A 25,149-nucleotide genomic window follows, 5' to 3' on the forward strand; every position below is an offset into this window, starting at 1 on the left:
ACTCCCCTAAACTTAAGTCTTTGCTTATCCTCAAGCAAATAAATTAGTTCCCACCTCTTTAAAGTTAAGGGTCATTTTAGCGAGTGAAAGGTGAGCCATTCACACATCAGTTGGGACCAACAATTACCCACACTACTCATGCATTATCAACAAGGTGACAAGTCAAATATTCATGCACATATAGTTCTAATGTGACATTTGAGTTTCAAGAATTGACTTTACTCATCAAGGACTCTTGTTCTATCATGTAGGTTATGGTGGACTCCAAACTCTTCCTCCTCTACTTTCTATTTACCAAGCTCACTTAAGAAATCAGCACTCAATCTTAAGATTCATGATAGGTTCACTCGTCTCTCATAAGAGAATGTCACAAGTACGACTTCAAGTACCATAGGCTTTCCCCTCATGTAGATCGCCACTAATGTAAGCTCACTCGGTTTGAAATCAAGTAGGACTTCTTTCGGGTTGTAATGAAGGCTTTTGGATTAGGGTAGGATACCATATGGGTAAGTGGTTCCACCTTTCCTTAAGCACTCCACCTTTTCATTTCTCGGCTCACAATTACCAATTCTTAGAGGCATTTTCTTTTCATTGGGGACTAGAGAGACTTAACATCACTATTTTTTGTTCATTTCATTCTTTTTCTCCCTTTTTGATTGCTTATGCTAGAGATCATTACCTCTTTTTGAGTCCATCAACACTTTCACTTATTTACGTTTTGCATTTTTCTTTTTGTTATTTTCTTTTCTTGCCTTCTCATTTCATTGAGATCACTGATAAGTAGGGATTTTGACTACTTATTTGCACTCTTTTATTTTAGTTTTAGCTCAAAAATGCTTAAAGGTATTCTCGAAAACTGATAAAATGTGCTTACTTACAGGAGCATTGGAAAAAGTGCCAAAACGATGAAATTCAACTCAAGAAGGAGTATTTTTGGACAAGGACTAAAACCAAGTAAAAAAGAGCAAAGTGCGGGCCGCACAATATTTAGTGCATCTGCAGACTATGAAAGACCTCTGACAGAGTTTCTTTACAAAGTGCGGATCGCACAATTATTGTGCGGCCGTATAAGTTGAGGTTCAGAGAGATGGAGTTCTGAGTCCATCAAGAAGTGCGGACCGCACTATTATTGTGCGGCCGCAGAATTCAAGAGTGCGACCGCACTCAGAAATATGCGGTCCGCAGAAGTCCCTCCTATCAAGCTCAAATTCAAGAGTGCGGCCATACTAAAAAATGTGCGGTCTGCAGAATCTGAAGACATGCGGCCGCAACCCAGAATTGTGTGGCCACAGAAGTCCATCCTATCAGGACCAGTTTCAAAGTGCGGACCGCACACAGAATTGTGCGGCGGCAGAAGCTCCGCAGAGGCAATTTTGTACGATAATTTCAACTGTGTATAAATAGTTCTTTTTGTCAAATTTAGGTTAAGTTTGAACTCCAGAAAGTAGATAGCCATTTTTCTTTTAATTCTTTGGGAATCTTTGTATTAGTTTATCATTTTAACATTGGATTTTCATCCCTTTATCATCTATTATGAGTTTACTGTTATTTTCTTCCTTGGTTTTTTTATTTTTGCCTATGAGAAGCTAAATCTCTAGCTAGGGTTATGACTCAACCCTAGTGTGGGTACCTAACGGGTGTTTGATTTAGGGCTTGTTTAAGGTTGGGTGTATGATAGTTAGCCTAATTCTTGCCTAAATTTAGGAATTAATGGTTGCAAACATTGATTCATGCCTAATTGACTTAGTCTCTACTTGAGAAAGAGAGACTAAGTCTAGGAAAACTTGGCTAACAAGAAATTAGGGTGAACTCAAGAAATTGATAGCCCCAATTAAAGGGTTGAATCTAGAGATAGTAAGACCCGACTTGAGCATATATCAACGGTTTTGTGAATTACCCATTTGGACTTGAGAAAGCCAAATTGGGCAAAGCCACTCTAACTACCGAGAGGTATCGAGTGGGTAATCGCGTGTTGATTGCTATATTACACCCCGACTAACGAAACTTGCCCTAAAGCCACAACCCGTTAGGTAACCACCTAGGTGGAAGTCACAACCCTAGATCTTTTATAAACTTGAAAAACAACAACCCCAAAAATATCGTTCTCTAGCTTTACATCTACAAACAATAGCATAAATTTTAGAAGTAGAAAGAAACAACCAAGTATGTGGAAGTGCATTTTAGGTATGTCATACACCTAGTCTAAGTATTTACCTAATACAATATAAGCTCTTTGAGGAATCAACCCCAACTCAAAGTTGGGTAATTATAATTGCATCGACCGCTTCACAATCCTAATCAGTGGTGTGAATTTGGGCGACATCAATATTTGGCGCCGTTGCCGGGGAGCTAAAAACGGATTTAGCTATATATTTGGTTTTGTGTGTGACTTGTCTTCTTTTCCTTCCGAGTTACTAATTTTTTTTTTGTGAATCTATTGTAGGTACAAAAATGACTCTAAAAAATGATCCTCTCGGAAACTTGCCTTTGAGGGAGGAAGTGGACGATGACCAAGGTGATGAGGTTTCTCTTGAACCTCAAGCAAATATGCGAGGCCGGCCACCTCATGAAAATATTCCCATCCCTCCCCCAGCTCCACCAAGAGAGGCTCCACATTGGGTGTTTCCAAACAAAGGATACGCAAGTACCATATTCTCGCCCCGCATTAGGGCGGGCAACTTTCAAATCACCAATGTTATGCTCCCATTGCTAGAGCAATGGGATTATTCATCGGGCTCCGAGTCTAAATGCATACAAGCACTTGAAAGGGTTTGTGGACACTTGTTGGGGGAGTAAATAGACCAACGTTTCTGAGAATGCTCTAAGGTTGAGGCTATTTCCCTTCTCTCTACGGGGGAAAGCCTTGGATTGGTTAGAAAGATTGCCAAACCATTCTATCCATACATGGGATGAATTGGCGAAAAAATTCATTGCCAAGTTCTTTTCTCCCGGGCATATGGCTACTCTTCGAGACAAGATTTTATCATTCAAGCACGAGCCCAATGAGTCTTTGCATGAGATTTAGGAGAGGTATCGTACTATAGTGAAAGAATGCCTGAATAATGACATGACTGAGGTTGTGATTCAACAAACCTTCTACAGGGGGATCAATACTACCAATCAATGCGTGGTCAACTAACTTGCTGGTGGGAATTTCATGACAACACCATATGCTGAAGCTTTGAGATTTTTTAGATGAAATGGCGGATACTTCATCGGCATGGCAAAGTAGAGCTAATGTCCCTCAAGGTGATCCAAATGTGATTCACCTACACAAAGAATTACATGATGATGGGCAAGCAATTGCCGAGTTGACCACAACAATGAATCAATTAGCCAAAGCTCAACTTCAATAAGTTCAAGGTCCTAAGCAAGTAAATGCAATGGAAGGTGTCAACATGATGGTGAACAAGCAAAGGAAAAAGGGTCAACAAGTGCAAAACCATGTGGAATAATTTGTGCAAGATGATAGTGGTTTTGACCAAGACAAATCATAAAATGAGCAAGAAGAAGAAGTGCAATATGTGAACAACTACCAAGGGCAAAGAAACAACTCTCAATGCCCAAATCAACAACAATGGCGATCTCAAGGAAATCAAGGAAATTGGAACAATCAAAACCACCAAGGCAATTGGAGTGGTGGTAACAACAATCAATTTAATTGGAACAATAACAATAATTAAGGCAATTGGAATAATCAAGGCAACCAAGGCAATTGGGATGGCAACAATCAAGGATATCGAGGGTCGGGCTTTCAAAGGCCCCCGATGTACGAACAACCAAGCAACCCGTCTCCATATCCGTTTCATGGTTCTAACTCTTCCAATAATGAGATGGGACGGATTGAAAATATATTCAAACAAATGATAGAGAAAAATGCCAACTTCGATGCTCAACTAGCCTCTCACAACACTTCAATCCGCAATTTGGAGGTTCAATTAGGACAAATCTCGCAAGCTTTAAACACTCGTCCTAAGGGAGCACTACCTAGTGACACGGTGGTGAACCCGAAGGGTGGGAACAACAAGGGACATGCAATGGCCGTGACCAAAATGAGTGGAAAAGGTGGGGAGGCAACAACCTCAAACCAAAGAAGAAATGTAGATGATGATATAGTGATTCAAGAAGATGAAATCCCAAGCAATGTGGTTCAAGTTAATGAAGAAGTGAGAATTGATATTGATGAAAATGTGGAGGAGACTCAAGAAGAAGTGAACCCGTCTAGGGAACACGTGATTGACATACCGGAACCGGTAGTGCCAAAGGCCAAGGCACCAATGCCAAGTCCTCCTCCTCCATACCCTCAAAGGCTCGCCAAGCAAAATAGCGAGAACCAATTCAATAAGTTTATTGACATGATGAGGAGCTTATCCATTAATGTGCCATTGGTTGAGGCATTGGAACAAATGCCCGGCTATGCAAAGTTCATGAAGGATTTGGTGACAATGAAAATATCAATGAATTGTGAGACTATCAAGATGACACATAAAGTGATTGCTATTGTGCACTCAATGGCTCCAAAATTGGAAGATCCCGATGCTTTCACAATCCCTTGCACTATTGGGAGCGCCGACTTTGCCAAAGCTCTATGTGATATAGGGGCGAGTATCAACTTGATTCCCTACTCAATGTTCACAACTTTGGGAATTGGGCAACCAAGACCCACATATATGAGGTTACAAATGGAGGATCGTACTATGAAGAGGCCATTAGGTATTATTGATGATGTGTTGGTTCGTGTTGATAAGTTCATCCTCCCGGCGGACTTTGTGATTCTTGATTGCGAAGTGGACTATGAGGTGCCTATTATCTTGGGTAGACCTTTCCTTGCTATAGGAAAGGCTCTTGTTAATGTGGAAGCCGGTGAGCTCACCTTTCGGGTGGGCGATGAAAAGGTGGTTTTCCATGTATGCAAATCTATGAGGCAACCGAATAGCAATGAAGTTTGTTCGTTTGTGGACTTAGTGACCGAGGTGATTGTTGATGATGCTAGTGCCATGATGAATGTTGATGATACTTTGGAGGCCGTATTACTTAATCATGATGATGATGAGAAGGAAGGCTATGTGGAATGTGTAAATGCATTGCAAGGAATGGGGTCGTACACTTATGAACCTCGAAAATTGTCCTTAGATCTTGAGAACCGGAAGACTCCTCCAACAAAGCCCTCAATCGAGGAGCCTCCTACTTTGGAGTTAAAGCCATTGCCTCCACATCTCAGGTATGAATTCCTTGTGCCATGTTCTACTTTACCGGCTATTCTTTCCTTTTGTTTGACTAATGCGCAAGTAGACTCTACTTTGGCGGTGCTACAAAAGTGGAAGAAAGCTATAGGATGGACATTGGCGGATATTCGGCGTATAAGCCCCGCCTTTTGCATGCACAAGATTATTTTGGAGGAGGATGCCAAACCCTCCGTTGAACATCAAAGAAGATTAATGAAGCAATGCAAGAGGTGGTGAAGAAGGAGATCATAAAATGGTTGGATGCCGGGGTTATTTACCCCATTCCCGATAGCTCGTGGACCTCTACGGTGCAATGTGTCCCAAAGAAAGGGGGCATGACTGTGGTCACAAATGACAAGAACGAGTTGATCCCCACAAGAATGGTGACCGGGTGGAGAGTGTGTATGGACTACCGGAAGCTCAACAAAGTCACTCGGAAAGATTATTTCCCACTCCAATTCCTTGATCAAATGCTTGATAGGTTGGCCGATCGAGATTTCTATTGTTTCCTTAATGGATATTCCAGCTACAATCAAATTCTTATTGCTCCGGAGGACCAAGAGAAGACTACTTTCACTTGTCCCTATGGTACTTTCGCATTCTCGCAAATGCTATTTAGGTTATGCAATGCACCGGTGACTTTTCAATGGTGTATGATGGCCATCTTCACCGACATGGTGGAGGATTTTCTTGAGGTCTTCATGGATGACTTTTCCGTGGTCGGAAATTCATTTGATGATTGCTTGAACAACTTGGATAAGGTCTTGGCAGGATGTGAGGAGACAAACTTGGTTTTGAATTGGGAGAAATGTTACTTCATGGTCAAGAAAGGCATTGTCCTCAGTCACAAAATTTCAAAGCATGGAATTGAGGTCGACGAGGCCAAAATAGAGGTGATCTCTAAACTCCCACCCCCTACATCCATGAAGGGAGTGAGGAGCTCTTGGGTCATGCGGGGTTCTATCGCCGATTCATCAAGGAGTTTTCCAAAGTGGTAAACCCTTTGTGTAAACTGTTGTAGAAGGATGCCAAGTTCCATTTCAATGAGGACTGTATGTAGGCATTCGAATTGCTCAAGTTCAAATTAACTACTACTCATATTATCACCGCACCGGATTAGAGCTTGCCTTTCGAGCTCATGCATGATGCAACTGATGTGGCGGTTGGACAGTTTTGGGGCAACATATAAACAAAATCTTCCATCCGGTCTACTATGCTAGCAAGACCATGAATGATGTCCAAGTCAACTACACAGTGACCGAAAAAGAGCTACTTGCTATTGTCTATGCTATGGAGAAGTTTCGCCCGTACTTGATGGGTACAAAGGTGATTGTCTACACCGATCATGCGGCGCTTCGATACTTAATGAGCAAAAAGGATTCAAAGGCAAGGTTAATGCGGTGGGTGTTTCTATTGCAAGAGTTTGTTCTAGAGATTCAAGACCACAATGGCAGTGAAAACCAAGTGGCGGACCACTTGTCTCGTTTGGAGGAGGAGGGGAGGCCACATGACGGCCTTGAGATAAATGATTCCTTCCCCGACGAGCAACTTCTAGCCATTTCGATGATCGGGATGCCATGGTTCGCTGACTTAGCAAATTATCTTGTGAGTGGTATTGTACCGGATGAGTTCTCTTCAAACCAAAGGAAGAAGCTCAAACGGGATTGCCTTGAATATTATTGAGATGAGCCGTATCTCTTCCGAATTTGTACCGATGGTGTGATTCGACGATGTGTACCGGAGGAAGAACAAGTGGAAATTATTGAGGCTTGCCATTCTTCACCATATGGTAGTCACCATGGTGGAGATAGAATGACAACAAAAGTGTTGAGTTGTGGATACTATTAGACAACTCTTTACAAGGACGCTAGCGATCTCGTCAAGCGTTGTGATGAATGTCAAAGGGACGGTGGGATTTCTAAGAAAAATGAGATGCCTCTCACCACCATCTTGGAGATTGACATTTTTGATGTGCGGGGCATTGATTTCATGGGTCTGTTCGTGAGCTCTTGGGGAACACTTATATTTTGGTAGTTGTGGATTATGTGTCAAAGTGGGTTGAAGTCGTGGTTTTACCCAACAATGAAGCTCGAAGTGTGGTTGCATTTTTAAAAAAGAACATCTTCACAATATTTGGTACTCCAAGGGCCATTATTAGTGATGGGGGATCGCACTTTTGCAACAAAGCTTTTGATACCTTACTCACCAAGTATGGTTTCACTCACAAAGTCTCGACTCCCTATCATCCTCAAGCAAGCAGGCAAGTGGAAGTCTCCAACTAGGAGATCAAGAGTATTTTGTCAAAGACAGTGAATACCAACCGGACGGATTGGTCAAAGAAACTTGATGATGCTCTTTGGGCTTATAGGACGGCTTACAAAACACCGATTGGTATGTCTCCATACTGGTTAGTGTTCGGGAAAGCTTGTCACCTTCCAATGAAACTTGAGCACAAGGTTATGTGGGCATTGAAGAAGCTTAATCTTGAATGAGATGTCGCCGCCAACTTAAGCGTAGCACAATTGAATGATCTTGATGAATTCCGGTACCATGCTTATATAAGTTCGTCCTTATATAAGGACAAGATGAAGTACCTCCATGACAAGTACATCCAGAACAAAGAGTTCAAAGAAGGTGATCTTGTGTTATTGTTCAATTCTCGGTTACGAATATGTTCCCGAGAAAGTTGAAGTCTAAGTAGAGTGGTCCGTTCGAGGTTGTGAATGTGACACTCTTTGGTGCATTAGACTTGAAGAACAAAAATGATGAAGTGTTTAGAGTCAATGGTCACCGGGTAAAGCATTATCTTGGCAAAGTTGATGATGTCCACGTCGTGGCGTTAATTCATTTCAAGTGATTGATGGTAATTTGCGTCGTGCCGCGACGTTAAATCAGGCGCTTCTTGGGAGGCAACCCATGTTTCTTTTTATTTTTTATTTTCTTCTTTTTTAGATAGGTTTTGTATTGAGCTAACTGGTTTTGAAGTGAATTGCAGGAATGAGTGTGCATTGCATGTACTGTGTTTGAAAAAGATTGGCCAAGTGTTGAAAAAATACGGACCGCACAATTTTGTATGCCACAACAGAGAAGAATCTGCGGTCGCACAATTCTTTGTGCGGTCGCACAACTGGAGACCCAAAATTCCAACTCTCTGGAGTTTTAAATTGCAGAGAAAAGGGCATTTTGCGGCCGCACACAAAATTGTGCGGACCGCACAAATTTCTGCGGCCGCACGCACTTTTGTGCGGACCGCATAACTTCAGCAAGGTTCAGGTAAAGAGTGCGGACCGCACTCAAAATTGTGCGGCCGCACTCAGCTTTAATTTTGACTGACTTTGGTCAACCTATAAGTAGAACCTCATTGCACTATTCACAACTTTACACACTCTGAACTTTTGAGACCTAAGCAAGCACAGTGCACACAAAGTACCTCACACTCCATATTTATTTCATCAGTGTAGATTCTTACCTGCATCCTTCATCACTGGTATGTTCAATTCATGTTTAGATTTTTCAATTTTTTAGTTTTTTGTTCTTAATTAGTATAGTTATTTTCAGGCCTAAACTGTCAAATATTCTTCATGTGTGCTTGAAATTGTGTGGGTAATTTCATGTGTGCTCATTGGGGACTGGGTAGATCATTCATCAGGTTTAATTTGCAAATACTATGTCTAAATTGTGCAAAATTTGCAAAACCTAAGTCAGTGCCATTTTATTTTTGAATTGTGCGGCCGCACACAAAATTGTGCGGTCCGCAGATCTTGAGTTAGGGCAAAATGTGATACCTGAAAAGTGCAGACCGCACTCAAAATTGTGCGGTCCGTAGAAAAATTGTGCTGTCCACGGAAAAATATGTGCGACCGCACTTTGGAACTTCAGAGAACCAGTAGTCTGAACCTGGTTTTGTGCGGCCGCACTCAAAATTGTGCGGTCCGCACTTCAGCATGTGTGACCGCACTTTGAAATTGTGCAGTCCGCACAAGGCAGTCTGCGGCCGCACTCAATATTGTGTTGTCCGCACTGTCTCTTTTGTACAACTGATTTCCTGTAACTGTTAACATACTTATGAACTTTAACTAACTTATGTGCTTCGTATTGCAGACAATGGTTCGATCACGAGGCAAAGGTGATACATCTAAAGGAAGGGGTGAACCCTCCCGAGGCCAAGGGAAGGACACTCAACCTTTGGGAGTGCAATCAAAAGCAATTGCTAAAAAGCCGACCACTGGGAGAGGTAGGGCCACAGAGCCCTCAGAATCAAGTTCGTATGTCCCGTCTAAGGAAGCCTCCGAGGGTCACTCAGTGAAGGTACAGCCTGAGGCCCAGTCCAAACCACCACAATTCACTAGGAGATACTAACTGCGCAACGAACCCTCCATCACAGAAAGTTCTTCCGAGGGTTCCGATGCCGGTAGCCAGGGTTCAGAGCCCTCCTCTACACACACTCCCTCTGCACCAGTTGCAGTAGATGATGATGATGGTAGGGGATGTGACACTAGAGTGGGCGGCCTAGAGAGGTCGAAGAAGAAGGAAGTGTAGGAAGGCAGGTTCGTGAGTTTGACTAGCTTCACAAAGTTCAGAGAGTGGTGGCTCCAGAGATCGCTCACACTTGAGTGAAAATTCTTGTTGAAGCATTTGGATAAATACAATCCAAATGTCCTTAAATAGTTCAGGGAGTGCAAGGGGTGGATGTGGTTCACCCAGAGTGTTATGGATGCCAAAGAGCACTTGGTACGGGAGTTTTATGCCAATGTGGAACACATCAAGAAGGGTACCAAAGTGACAAAAGTGAGAAATTTAAAAGTCAGATTCGACCCAACCACTCTGAACACTTACCTGTGATTCGAGGAGGTAGAGGCAATCCAGTACTTGGAGAAGCTTGCTGAAGCTCGCCCTTGGCTAGCAGAGATGTTGGCAGCACCAGGACTACCACCACCGTGGATCACAGTGAGGGTTCTCATTGCACGGGCCACCCTTAACTTTGAAGCAAATGGGTGGCAAACTTTTGTGTGTAGCCGTATTGACCCAAGCCAGAATGAGAACAATCTTCTGATTCCCCGAGTAGTTTTGGTGGCATCTATCATGGCCAGTACCCAATCAATGTGGGTGCCATCATATTGGCCAACATGTCAGTGGTTGTCCGAAAAGGTGAAAGCTCCTACCCATATCCCAACACTTTCACAGAATATCTCACAGATGCAAAGGTGGAGCCGAGGAGTTTTGATACAAAAGTGCGGGACAAGAAGCCCTTCTCATAGTACTCCTTGCAAGGTCCGGGAAACCTAAAGTTCAAGGGTAAGGCAACTGCCACCATTGGCCAGTCTGATGAGCCATCGGTGGTGGTTACAGATTCTGCTGCTGAGCCATCTACAGCTCCCATGCCTTTCACAACAGTCTGTCCTTCCACCGAGATAGCTGACATGCCACCACCTTCATCTTCTAGACCATCAGCATCAGCACCAGTGCCTGCCTCATCCATATATCCATTCACTGCACTGCGAGTCTCCCAGACATTGGCGACTCTCAACAACTGGATGCAGATAGCTACTTCAAAGCTGTCTAACATATCCAGTGTTGTTGCAGCATAGTCGTCTATACCAACAGCACCACAGGTTCCTCTGTCAGTGGAGGAAAACATTGAAGAAGATCCTGGACAACCAGAAGACCATTATGGATATGCTGGTGGCACATGGGGGAGCTATTGAGGAGTTGGGCAAACAGGTGAAGAAGATGAGGAAATCCCAGGCCTCAAAGAAATCAATGGAGAGATTGAGAAACGAGGTGACAAAGATTGCAACAGCTGGTGATCTACCATTTGACCTACTGATGGAGACAGATCGATCCGTACCAGCAGACTCAGCAGCACCATCAGCAGAGACACCAAAGGCCAGTCTGACGAGCCAGACCTTGCTGCCCATACTGCCGAGGAGGTGCTTCAGATGTTCACCAACCCCGTTGTTCTCCCAGCAGAGGATGATGAGATCCAGTTGGAGGAGCCCGAGGGTGGTGATGCTGACATGCACCCTAAGACAACATAGGGAGTTTTCTTTACTCTCTACCCTCCCTTATTTTAATTTTGCTAAGCATTGAGGACAATGCTTATTTTTATTCAGGGGGTTGTTTATTTTGGTGGGTTTGATTTGATGACATTGGCCTGTAATAACTTTAATACTATTTTTATTTTATCTTTATTTTCTCTTTCATTATGTATTTATTCCTCCCTCTCTTTTGATGTATATATTCTATTCCCCTCGGTTTGTATATTCATTTGTCTTACTTTCAGTAGTTTATTTCATAGCTTCTTTATTTTGTGTTCTTAGTAGTCTAGCTTCTTATTTATGTTAATAGCTTCTTTTTGATTCGGTAGCTTCTTTTTATATTTAAGTGAGCAATAAGCCTTTGGTTTTCTTAATGCCACGGTTCTTTCCAAAGGTGGGTTTTGTGTGAACCTGGTGGCTCTTCCCAACGATAGATGGCGTGACAACCTTCTTAAGGGATTGAGTCCGTTTTTTATGTTTAGGTAGAAACAGTAGTGTTAATGAATAAAAAAGGGTCAAGCATGCTTCACTTGGTACCAACACACTTAACTACACGCTTATGGTTAAAAACAGGCTTTTGGAAAGAAATGGCTCTAGTTAGTGACCTTCTGACTATTGTGTTGACTTAGGAAATCATCGGGTGGTTTAGTTGAACCATTAGCGACCTTAAATATTGAATACGGTTGTTGTGGGTCCTCGACTCTATCTTCTTTAACAATCCGGTTGTGTGAGAGGTGAGATATTTTATTACAAGTCCAAGTACCCGTGTGAATGGTCTAGAACTTGCCCCGAATGTGTTTCTAGGCAAAATTATAAGTTTGCTTGGCTTGAGAAGTGATTGTAGGCTCTCCTTGACCCGTTTTTAAACCTTCCATGTCCCACCAATAATGTTATCCTTATCAACTCTTTTGAGCCTAAAGCCTTTTTCATTCGATAATCATGTTACAAGCCTTTACCCGTTTTATAGTGTCCCTCTCTTGGTACCCGAGCTTTCCTTAGCACTCATGAGAAAATGGCAAAAATATAAGTTTGGGGGAGAGATGAGGAGTTTAAAAATGGTATCAAGGCACAAGAAGAGAAAAGAAATGAAGAAAAGGAAAGGCAAAGAAAAAGAAAGAAAGAACAAAAGAAAAACACAAAAAGAAAGTGAATAATTTGAAGGGTTGAAAGGATTCAAAAGAAAGCAAAAGTGCAAAGCATGGAGAAAACAAAGAAGGAGAATATGAATATCATGACCAAGAAAGAGTGATGTCAAATCTCTCTAGTTCCCCTAAGGAAAAATAAAATGACTCAAAGAGTCGGCAAAGTATGAGCCAAAAAGAGAAAATGGAGTGCTAAAGGAAAGATGAACCCGTTCCATTCCAACATTTCCCTTCTTAGTCCAAAAGCCTTCATTACATGCCGAAAAATCCCTATATGATTTCAAGCCAAGTAAGCTTACATTAGTGGTGATCTACATGAGGGGCAAGCATATGGTACTTAGATCCGTACTTGTGATATTCTTTTGAGAGTGATGAGCGAACCTTTCACGAATCATTGAATTGAGTGCTACATTCTTGAGTGAGATGAGCTTACGAAGAGTATAGGAGGAGAAGTTTGGGATCCACTATGACCTACATGAAAGTGTAAACTTCCTTGATGAGTAAAGTCAACTCTTAATGCTCAAGTGTCACATTAGAGCTAATTGTACTTTAACATTCAAAACATGGCCTTGTTGATAATTCATGAGTGTGTAGGTAATTGTTGGTCCCAATCGATGTGTTTATTATGCAACTTAGGCCAACTGAAATAGATTTTTTCTTGTGGAGGTGGGAATTACCTTATTTGCTTGAGGACAAGCATAAACTTAAGTTTGAGGGAGTTGATAAGATAGATTTTGACTACTTATTTGCACTATTTTACATTAGTTTTAGCTCAAAAATGCTTAAAGGTATTCCCGAAAATTGATAAAATGTGCTTACTTGCAGGTGCATTGGAAACAGAGCCAAAACGATGAAATTCAACTCAAGAAGGAGTATTTATGGACAAGGACTAAAACCAAGCAAAAAAGAGCAAAGTGCGGACCGCACAATATTGAGTGCGGCCGCAGACTATAAAAGACCTCTGACAGAGTTTCTTTGCAATGTGCGGCCGCAGAAGATGAGGTTCAGAGAGATGGAGTTCTGAGTCCAACAAGAAGTGTGGACCGCAGTATTATTGTGCGACCGCAAAATTCAAGAGTGCGGCCGCACTCAGAAATGTGCAGTCCGCAGAAGTCCCTCTTGTCAAGCTCAAATTCAAGAGTGCGGCCGCACTCAGAAATGTGCAGTCCGCAGAATCTGAAGATGTGAGGTCGCAACCCAAAATTGTGCGGCCGCAGAAGTCCATCCTGTCAAGCCCAGTTTCAAAGTGCGGACCGCACACAGAATTGTGCGGCCGTAGAACCTCCGCATGGGCAATTTTATCTGATAATTTCAGCTGTGTATAAATAGTTCTTTTGTCAAATTTAGGTTAAGTTTGAATTCCAGAAATTAGATATCCATTTTTCTTTTACTGCTTTGGGAAACTTTGTATTAGTTTATCATTTTAACATTGGATTTTCATCCCTTTATCATCTATTATGAGTTTAATCTTATTTTCTTCCTTAGTTTCTTTATTTTTTCCTATGAGTAGCTAAATCTCTAGCTAGGATTGTGACCCAACCCTAGTGTGGGTACCTAATGGGTGTTTGATTTAGGGCTTGTTTAAGGTTGGGTGTATGATATTTAGCCTAGTTCTTGCCTGAATTTAGGAATTAATGGTTGCAAACATTGATTCGTGTCTAATTGTCTTAGTCTCTACTTAAGAAAGAGAGACTAATTCTAGAAAAACTTGGCTAACAAGAAAATAGGGTGAACTCAAGAAATTGATAGCCACAATTAAAGGGTTGAATCTAGATATAGTAAGACCCGACTTGAGCATATATCAACGATTTTGTGAATTACCCATTTGGACTTGAGAAAGCCAAATTGGGCAAAACCACTCTAACTACCGAGAGGTATCGAGTGGGTAATCGCGTGTTGACTGCTATATTACACCCCGGTCAACGAAACTTGCCCTCAAGCCCACAACCCATTAGGTAACCACTTAGGTGGAAGCCACAACCCTAGATCTTTTAAAAACTGGCAAAATAACAACACCAAAAATATCATTCTATAGCTTTAAATTTACAAACAATAGCATAAATTTTAGAAGTAGAAAGAAACAACCAAGTATGTGGAAGTGCATTTTAGGCATGTCATACACCTAGTCTAAGTATATACCTAATCCAATATAAGCTCTCTGAGGAATCGACCCCGACTCAAAGTTGGGTAATTATAATTGCATCGATTGCTTCACAATCCCAATCAGTGGTGTGAATTTGGGCGACATCAATCACTTATTTTCTCTTTTTGCGCCCTGATACCTTTTTCAAATTCCTCACTTCTCCCCCAAACTTATGTTTTAAGCCACTTGTTTCACAAGAGTGTTAAGGAAAGTCCGGGTGCCAAGAGAGGGTAACGACAAAATGGGTAAAGGCTTATAATATGGTTATCAAATGAGAAAGGCTAGGGGTGGACTAGGGATAACGACATTGATTGGCAATAGAAAGCTCAAACGGGCCAAGGAAAGCCTACCATCACCTCTCAAACCAAGCAAAACTTAGGATTTTACCTTGAAACATATTCGGGGCAAGTTCTAGACCCTTCGTACGAATGCTGGCAGGCTGCAAGTCATAAATGCTATTATGTTTTCTATTTTTAATTTCTGGGGTGCAGTGTTTATTCTTCCCAGAGTATTTTGAAAGAGGTGGATCAAAAGTGCAGAAATTATCTATGGGGTTCCTCAACTAAGAAAAGGAAAGTGGCACTAGTATCATAGGAGAAAGTTTGCATACCTACCAGATTTGGTGGACCCAATATTAAAAGCAGCAGGTGTTGGAATGTGGCTTATGTTGGGAAATTAGTATGGCAGTTAGCTCTAAAGAAGGATGTGTTGTGGGTAAAGTGGGTCATTGGCCTCTGTATGAGAAATCAAAATGATATTTGGAATCATTCTCCTTCTCAAGATTCTAGTTGGTACTGGAAGAAGATTAATTCTATAAAATAGGATATGTTAACTTGGTATGTACAAGATAAATACCAATTGACACCTAATGGGAACTACTCTGCTAGCAATAGCTACATTGCTTTGCAAGGGGCTTTGAGCAAAATGAAGGCGGCAGATTTAATTTGGTGCATAGTTATGCAACCTAAACATAGAGTTATCTTATGGTTAGCAGTACAAAGCAAATCATTAACCAAAGATAGAATGATGAAGATTAATATTCATGTAGATGATACCACATGTCGCCTATGTGATGAGAATATCACTGAATCACACCTGCACTTGTTCTCACAGTGCGGACGATACAAAGAGATAAGAGACAAACTTGCAGCATGGACTGGAATCAATGGACTGGAATGGTTGAAGAAGAGGAGATAGCCTCAGTTCAAGAAGGAAGAAATTACTGCTGTTTGGGGTGCTACAATATATCACATCTAGAGGGCTAGGAATTGGAAGTTATTTAGAGATCAATCTGTAAATAGCAGTTATATAGTAGTAAAGATAAAAAAAAGAGGTCGTAGATAGGATTATTGTTTTGAAAGAAACTAGGAAAGCTCATAGATGCAGAGATTTGATACAATGACTTTGTAACTAGTTGGATGTTTTTGTCGGAGGCCTATATAGCTATATTACCCTTCTTGAAAGGTGGATATAGTTAGTAGGTGCTCTTTAGGTGTATTCTTTGGTTTGTTAATGGTAATTCACAATTATTACCAAAACAATTCATCTCACCCCTCACACAACTAGATTGTAAAAGAGGATAGAGTCGAGAACCTACAACAACCAAATTCAAGTTTAAAGATCATTATGGTCTAATTAAACCACTCGATGATTACCAAAGTCAACTCAAGAGTCACAAAGTCACTAACTAGAGCTATTTCTTTCAAAAACTTTGTCTCTAACCATAAACACATAGTTAAGTGTGTTGGTACCAATTGAAGCATGATTAACGATACAAGAATGACTTGATTAGGTCTTTTTATTCATTACTACTACTATTATTACCTAAACACAAAAACAGACTCATTCCCTTAAGAAGGTTGGCATGCTATCTATCGTTGGGACGAGTCACCCGGTTCACACAATAACTACCTTTGAAAAGAACTGTGGCGTTAAGAAAATCAAAAGCTTATTATCTACAAAAGCATAAAAAGAAGATACTTAACAAAACAAGAACTAATAAGGAAAAAATAAAAAAGCTAATAAGAAAAACTACTAAAGAGAGATAAATATACATAATAGAAGAGAGAGAAACTAGATAAATACAAATAAGAAAAGAAAGAGTATCATTACAGACCAAATGTATTAAAGTATACCAATGTGTCAAATAAACTCCACCCCCCATCCCCCGAATAAAAGTAAGCATTGTCCCCAATGCTTAGAAGAATAAGAGTAAAAGAGGAGAGGGTGAAGAAAACTCCCTAAGGATCCTTGGACATCTCAGTGTCCCCAGAGATGTCATCTCCATCAGGGTCAACCAACTGAATCTCATCATCATCAAATCTAGGCATTGTTGGGTTGTCGAACATCGCACGCACTGCCTCAGCAGTGTTGGCAGCAAGGTCTGACTCATCAGACTGGCCAGCTAGTGCTACCGGTACAGATGGTACTGAAGGATTTGGGGCAGACTGGTGCGGGTCAAGCAGCATATCAAAAGGAATATCTCCAGTTGTAGCAAGTCTAGTCACATTCCGCCGGAGCTTGTCTGCTGATTTCTTGTTGACCTGGGACTTCCTTACTTCCTTTCCTAGATCCTCAATCACCGACCTGTGATGTACCAAGGTGTCCATGATCGTCTTCTGATTCTCCAAAATCTTCTTCAGTGTCTCATCATTGTCAGAAAGAGCCTGTGGTGCCTGAGAAGTGGACTATGTTGCAACAGTACTAGACAAGTAAGACATCTTAGAAGTAGTTGTCTGCATCGAGTTATTGAGACTCGAAGAGCAGATAGGGGAACTATGGGCACTGGCTTTAGAGCAACTCTAGGGGATGTGGTAGGAGCTGAAGATGATGGTGGAGGCATAGCAGTGGCACTGGTAGAAGGCTCAGTAGAGGTGGATGGAAGATCAGCTCCCTCAGAAGCTACCACTGTTGGCTCATCAGACTGGCATGTGGTGGTAGAAGACTGGACTTTCTTCTTTGGGTTGCTCGCATCCATCATAGAATACCAGTCGAATGGCTTCTTCGGCTTTACCTTGGTGTCAAAATCTCTCGCCTATACCTTTGCATCAGTAGAGTACTCTGTGATATTGTTGGAATAAAGGTAGGTCGAGATGTCCTACCGTGCAATCACTGAAATGTTGGTAGATATCATGAAACCCACATTGATTGGGTAACCGGCCATGATGTAAGCCACAAGCACTGCCCGAGGGATAGGAAGATGAATATCATTATGGCATGGATCCAACCTGCTACAAACAAAAGTCTGCCACCCTTTTGCCTCAAAGCTCAAAGTGCTCCGCTGAATGGGAACCCCAACAGTAATCCATGGTGGTGGTAGCCTTGGTGGTGCTAGAATATCAGTCAACCAAGGTTGGACTTCCTCCTTCAGTGAGCACTTCTCCAGATACTCCTTCAGCTCAACATCCTCGAAGCCCAAATACGCATTTAGCATACGCTGATCAAACCTCACCTTGTGGTTTTGTACTTTGGTCACCTTCGTCCCTTTCTTGATATGAGCAACATTGGCATAAAATTCTCAGACGAGGTATTCTTTTGCATCCCCCACTCTCTCAGTGAACCACATCTACCCTTTTCGTGCCCTGAACTATCTCAATATAGCTGAGTTGTATTTCTCCAAATCCTTCAACAGAAACTGTCGCTCGAGAGTTAGCGAACTCACTAGCCACCACATACGAAAACTGGTAAAGGCGTCCAAGCTGACAAAATGATCCTCCCAAACCTCTTTCTTCTTTGAACACTCAATCCCTGTAGCTGTGGAATCTCCCCCTATGCCATCATCGGGGATGTCATGTGTAACTTGTGCCTCAGGGGCTAGTGTAGCTGATGGCTCAAAAGCCTGACTAGCACTCTCCGATCCCTCGGAGGTGTAGTAAGATGAAGACGGCTAGTTCTCGGAGAGGTCTGCACCTCTCTCTCTGCTGGTTATTATTTTCTTTCTGGTTTTCTTGGGTTGGCCAAGGGTCAAGGCACTTTTACCTCGACCCCTGAAAGATTCACCTCGTCCCTTTGAAGTGGCGCCTCAGCCTCTTGATCGAACCATTATTTGTATCAAGCAGAGAAAATTGTTAGTTGCAATTCATTATTCAAATACATACAAGAGTCATGCAGGTAAGGGAGAAACAATTGGATATAGTGGAGTTATGAAGTTGATTCATGCCTGCAGGATAAGAGATTTGCGGTCCGCACAATTTTACCTACAGCCGCAGATGGGAACTCGCGGTCCACATATTTCTGCTGTGAGGCAGTAGAAGGTAAGTGCAGTCCGCACATTTGAGATTGCGACCGCACTTCTGAGTCCCGAAATTGTGAACTTTTTGATGACACAGAAATGGTCAATCTACGGCCACAAGAGGAAATCTGTGGTCCGCACAATTTAACTTGCGGCCGGAGATTCCTACCTCACTTAAGATTCAAAGAATTAGAATCTGCGGACCGCACAATTCAAGTGCGGCCGCAGAATTCAAACAATTATGAGCAGACAACTTTTTATTCTAAGATTGTTTTCAATTTCTTGCACAAATAGGCATGGCAAAATTGTAAAAACATAAAATTTCACTAACCCAATCCCATTAGAGCATGTATCAAGTTTACCCAGTTCAGATCTACCCCACATGGACACACAATTAAACTCTAATAACAAATGGCCTAAGAACTAAAAGTCTAAAAATTATACTAACACAAAATATTTAACATGAAATTGAAGCATACCAGACAGAATGAGTGTAATGAGTGATTAATCTTGGTAGCTGTGTGTGTGGACAGTTGAAATCTCCAAGAAAACTTAACAGGGCAACAGTGTTTTGTTCAAAGTGGGAAAAGGGTAAAATGAGCCCTAATGTTCTATTTATACCATTCAATTTGAGAAGGGATCAGAGACGCGTGCGGCCACACATTTTCATGTGTGGTCCGCACTCTTTAACCTGAGAGTTTCATCACAGAAGTCCATCTGCGGTCCGCACATTTTCTTGTGCAGTTGTAGATTTCACGTGCGGTCACAGATCTACCTACGCACTGACAAGCTTAAACTTCAGAGAGTTTGCATTTTTAACATTTCAATTGTGCGGTCCGCAGGAGAAATGTGCGGCCGCAATGCTCATCTGCTATGGCACATAAAAATGTGCGGTCCACACAAATAAAGTACGATCCGCACTCTCTTGAACACTTAGCGATATTTTGGTCCACAATTCTTGTAAGTCTCTCTCATCCCTGTAGTACACTTCAAATCAAGTTAGAACACAAATAACACCTAACTACAAAAGAAAAAGGAAAACAAACATGGGTTGCCTCCCAAGAAGTGCCTGATTTAATGTCGCGGCACAATGCAGAAAACCCTCAAATGAAGTGAAGGACTGCCACCAAGTGGCTATCTCTAAACTTGCCCAAGTAGTGCTTCACCTACTGACCATTGACTCGGAATACTTTATTATTTTTGTTCTTCAAGTCTAATACACCAAAAAGTGTCACACCTACAATTTCAAAAGGACCACTCCACTTCGATTTTAGCTTCCGCTGAAACATCCTCAACCTTGAGTTAAACAACAATACAAGATCGCCCACCTTGAACTCTTTGTTCCAAATGTATTTGTCACGAAGATATTTCATCTTTTCTTTGTACAAGGACGAGCTCGCATAAGCATGGTACCGGAACTCATCCAATTCATTCAAATATGTAACCTTCAAGTTAGAGGCTACATCCCAATCAAGATTCAACTTCTTTAGAGCCCACATTGCCTTATGCTCTAGTTCCACCGGAAGATTAAAAGCTTTTCCGAACACCAACCGGTATGGAGACATTCTGATAGGTATTTTGTAAGCCGTCTGATAAGCCCATAATGCATCATCAAGCTTCTTAGACCAATCCGTCCGATTAGCATTCACTGTTTTGGACTTGAAGACTTCCACTTGCCCACTAGCTTGTGGGTGATAGGGAGTCGTGACTTTGTGAGTAACACCATACTTGCTAAGTAAAGTGTCAAAAGCTTTGTTGCAAAAATGTGACCCCCCATCGCTTATGCTTATAATTGCACGTGGAATATCAAACCTTGTGAAAACATTCTTCTTCAAGAAAGCCACCACACTTCTAGCCTCATTGTTGGGTAAATCAACGACCTCAACCCATTTGGACACATAATCCACCGCGACCAAGATGTAGATGTTTCCACGAGAACTCACAAAAGGACCCATGAAGTCAATACCCCACACGTTAAAAATATCAATCTCCAAAATGGTTGTGAGAGGCATTTCATTTTTCTTTAAGATTCCACCGGCCCGTTGACATTCATCACATCTTTTCACTAACTCACTAGCATCTTTGTAAAGAGTAGGCCAATAGAAACCACAACTAAGCACTTTGGACGCAGTTCTTGCTTCACCATGATGACCACCATATGGTGAAGAATGATAAGCCCCAAGAATTTCACCTTGCTCCTCCTCCGGTACACATCTTCTAATCACTCCATCCATACAAATCCAAAAAAGATATGGTTCATCCCAATAATAGTCTTGACAATCCCATTTGAGCTTCTTCCTTTGGTTTGAAGAGAACTCATCCGGGGTGATCCCACTTACAGGAAAATTTGCTAGATCCGCGAACCATGGCACCTCTTTCCTTGAAATGGTTAAGAATTGCTCATCGGGGAAGAAGTCATTGATCTCAAGGCCATCATACGGCCTCCCCTCCTCCTCCAAACGAGATAAGTGGTCCGCCATTGGCTTTCACTACCTTTTCTATCTTGGATGTCAATATCAAATTCTTGTAATAAGGGCACCCATCTTATCAACCGAGCTTTGGGGTCCTTTTGCTCATAAGATAACGAAGTGCTGCATGATTCGTCTGGACAATAACGTTTGCACCCATCATGTACGGGTGGAACTTCTCCATTGCAAACACAATAACAAGGAGCTCTTTCTTTGTAACGGTATAGTTAACTTGGGCACTATTCATGGTCTTTCTAGCATAGTAGACCGGATGAAAAATCTTGTTGATGTGTTGCCCAAAAACAGCCCCAACTGATACATCACTTGCATCACATATGTGTTCAAAAGGCACACTCCAATTTGAAGCGGTGATGATGGGAGTAGTTGTCAACTTGAGCTTAAATAATTCAAAAACTCTCATGCAATCATCATTGAAATTAAACTTAGCATCCTTCTCAAGAAGCTTGCACAACGGGTTCACAACCTTAGAGAAGTTTTTGATGAAGCGCTGGTAAAAACTCGCATGGCCTATGAAACTCCGCACACCCTTCACCGAAGTAGGGGTGGAAGCTTAGAAATCTCCTCAATCTTTGCCTTGTCAACTTCAATTCCATTCCTTGAGATTTTGTAGCCAAGGACAATACCTTCATCGACCGCGAAATGGCATTTCTCCTAATTGAGAACCAAATTTGTTTCTTCACATCTAGCCAACACTTTGTCCAAATTTACAAGACAACCATCAAAAGAATCTCCAACCACCGAGAAGTCATCCATGAAAATTTCAAGGTAGTCCTCCACCATGTCCATGAAAATATCCATCATACACCTTTGAAAAGTCGTTGGTGCATTGCACAAACCAAATGGCTTCCGTTTAAAAGCATAAATACCATAGGGACATGTAAAGGTTTTTTTTCTCTTGATTTTTCGGATCAATGAGAATTTGGTTGTAGCACGAGTACCCATCAAGAAAGAAATAGAAAGCACGTCCGGCCAATCTATCAAACATTTGGTCTAAGAAAGGAAGTGGAAAGTGATCATTCCTTGTGACTTTGTTGAGCTTGCGATAGTCCATACACACCCTCCAACCGGTCACCGTTCTAGTAGGAATCAACTAATTTTTGTCATCGATGACCACCGCATGCCCCCTTTTTTGGGACACATTGAACCGAAGAAGTCCATGAACTATCATAGATGGGGTAGACAACCCCGACACCCAACCAATTGATAATCTCCTTCTTGACAACTTCTTGCATAGCCTCATTGAGTCTCCTTTGATGTTCAATAGATGGTTTGGCGCCATCCTCCAACTTGATCTTATGCATGCAAAAGGCGGGGCTTATCCCCCGAATATCTGCCAAGGTCCACCAAATAGCCTTCTTCCTCTTTTGTAGCACCGCCAATATGGAATCTACCTGCACATTAGTCAAACAAGAGGAAAGAATAACCGGTAAAGTAGAATAAAGACCAAGAAATTCATACCGAAGATATGGAGACAATGGCTTCAACTCCAAGATGGGAGGCTCTTCAATAGAAGGATTTGTAGGAGGAGTTGTCCTATTTTCAAGATCCAAGGATAATTTCCGGGGTGCATAGTTGTACGACCCCATTCCTTGCAAAGAGTTTACACATTCCATGAAGTCATCCATCTCGTCATCATCAAAGTTGAGCAAGACGGCCTCCAACATATCACCAACATTGATTGTAGCACTTGTTTCATCAATAATAACATTGGTCCCCAAGTCCACAAAAGAACACACCTCATTGCTATTTGGTTGCCACATGGACTTACACACATGGAACACCACTTTTTCAACACCCGCCCGGAAAGTGAGTTCTCCGGCTTCAATATCACAAAGAGCCTTACCCGTAGCAAGGAAAGGTTTCCCAAGAATAATCGGCACTTCATAATCAACCTCACAGTCTAGAATGACAAAATCTGCCGAAAGAATGAATTTATCAACACAAACCAAAACATCCTCAATCACTCCCAATGGCCTCTTCATAGTACGATCGGCCATTTGCAATCTCATAGAGGTGGGTCTTGGTTTCCCAATAAGTCTTGAAAATTGAATAGGGCATCAAATTCATACTTGCCCCAAGATCATAAAGAGCTTTAGCAAACTCAGCATTTCCAATTGTACAAGAAATCGTGAAAGCACCGGGATCTTCCAACTTAGGAGCCATTGAATGTACAATTGCACTCACTTGATGAGTGACTTTGATGGTTTCAAAATTCATTGACCGCTTCTTTTTCACAAGATCCTTCATAAACTTTGTATAACCGGGCATTTGTTCCAAAGCTTCAACTAATGGAACATTGATTGAGAGACTCTTCATCATTTGAATGAACTTATTGAATTGATTCTCAACATTTTTCTTGGCAAGTCTTTGAGAGTATGGAGGTGGAGGCTTAGGCAATGGTGCCTTAGCTTTTTGCACAATCGGCTTTGGTATGTCAATAATGTGTTCCCTAGACGGTTTCACCTCCTCTTAAGTCTCTTCCACACTATCATCAATATCAATCCAAACTTCACCATTAGATTGCACCACATTGTTCGGGATCTCTTCTTCTTACATCACTTGATCATCATCAACAAGTTGCCTATGACTTGAGGTGGGTGCATTCCCGCCTTTTCTGCTTCTTGTTATAATCGTTATGGCATGCCCCGTATTGTTACCACCCTTTGGGTTTACCACTATGTTACTTGGTAGTGCCCCCTTAGGACAAGAATTTAGAACTTGAGAGATTTGCCCTATTTGAACTTCTAGGTTACAGATTGATTTATTGTGTGAGGCAAGTTGGGCATCTGAATCGGTATTCTTTTCCATCATTTGCTTGAACATATTTTCAATTCGCCCTATCTCATTGTTTGAAGAACTTGAACCATGGGAAGGATAAGGAGGCGGGTTACTTAGTTGCTGGTACACTGGGGACCTTTGAAAACCCGACCCCTGGTTGGCTTGATTGTTGCTCCATCTGCCTTGATTGTTACCTCTACAATTTCCTTGGTTGTTTCCACTCCAATTTTTTGATTATTGTTATTATGCCAATTCCCTTGATTGTTGCCTCCACTCCAATTTCCTTGATTGTTAGAATTCCAATTGCCTTGATTGTTTTGTGGTCGCCATTGTTGTTGGCTTGGGCCTTAGAAGTTGTTTCTTTGACCTTGAAAATTATTCACAAATTGTACTTCCTCTTCTTGTTTATTATAGGAATCATCTTGCTCAAAACTACCATCTTCTTGTACATTGTTCTCCACTCGATTTTGCACTTGTGGACCCTTGGTCCTCCTCTTGTTCACCATCATGTTCACTCCTTCCATAGCATTGACTTGCTTAGGAGTTTGCACTTGATTTAGTTGGGCCTTTTCTAGTTAAGTCATGGTAGTTGTCAATTCGGAAATGGATTGCCCATGATCTTGCAATTATTTGTGAAGGTGGATCATATTTGGGTCACCTTGTGGAACATTGGCCCGGGATTGCCAAGCAGATGACATGTCCGCCATCTCATCCAAAATCTCACACGCCTCTTCATAAGGCGTAGTCATAAAGTTTCCACCAGCTAGTTGATTCACTATACATTGGTTGGTCGTGTTAATCCCACGATAGAAGGTTTGTTGAATCATGTTTTCCGTCATATCTTTGTTGGGACATTCCTTGACCATAGTTCTATAGCGCTCATATATCTCATGTAGTGGTTCATTCAAATCTTGCTTGAATGCCAAGATCTCATATCGAAGAGTAGCCATGTGTCCGGGAGAGAAAAACTTAGCATTGAACTTTTCCGCCAACTCATCCCAAGTGTGAATTGAATGGTTTGGCAATCGTTCCAACCAATCTAAAGCTTTCCCCCATAAAGAGAAGGGAAAAATCCTTAGCCTCAATGCACCCTCGGAGACATT

Source organism: Nicotiana tabacum, chromosome 13, assembly GCF_000715075.1.
Source record: "Nicotiana tabacum cultivar K326 chromosome 13, ASM71507v2, whole genome shotgun sequence".
In the NCBI taxonomy this organism is placed as follows: domain Eukaryota; kingdom Viridiplantae; phylum Streptophyta; class Magnoliopsida; order Solanales; family Solanaceae; genus Nicotiana; species Nicotiana tabacum.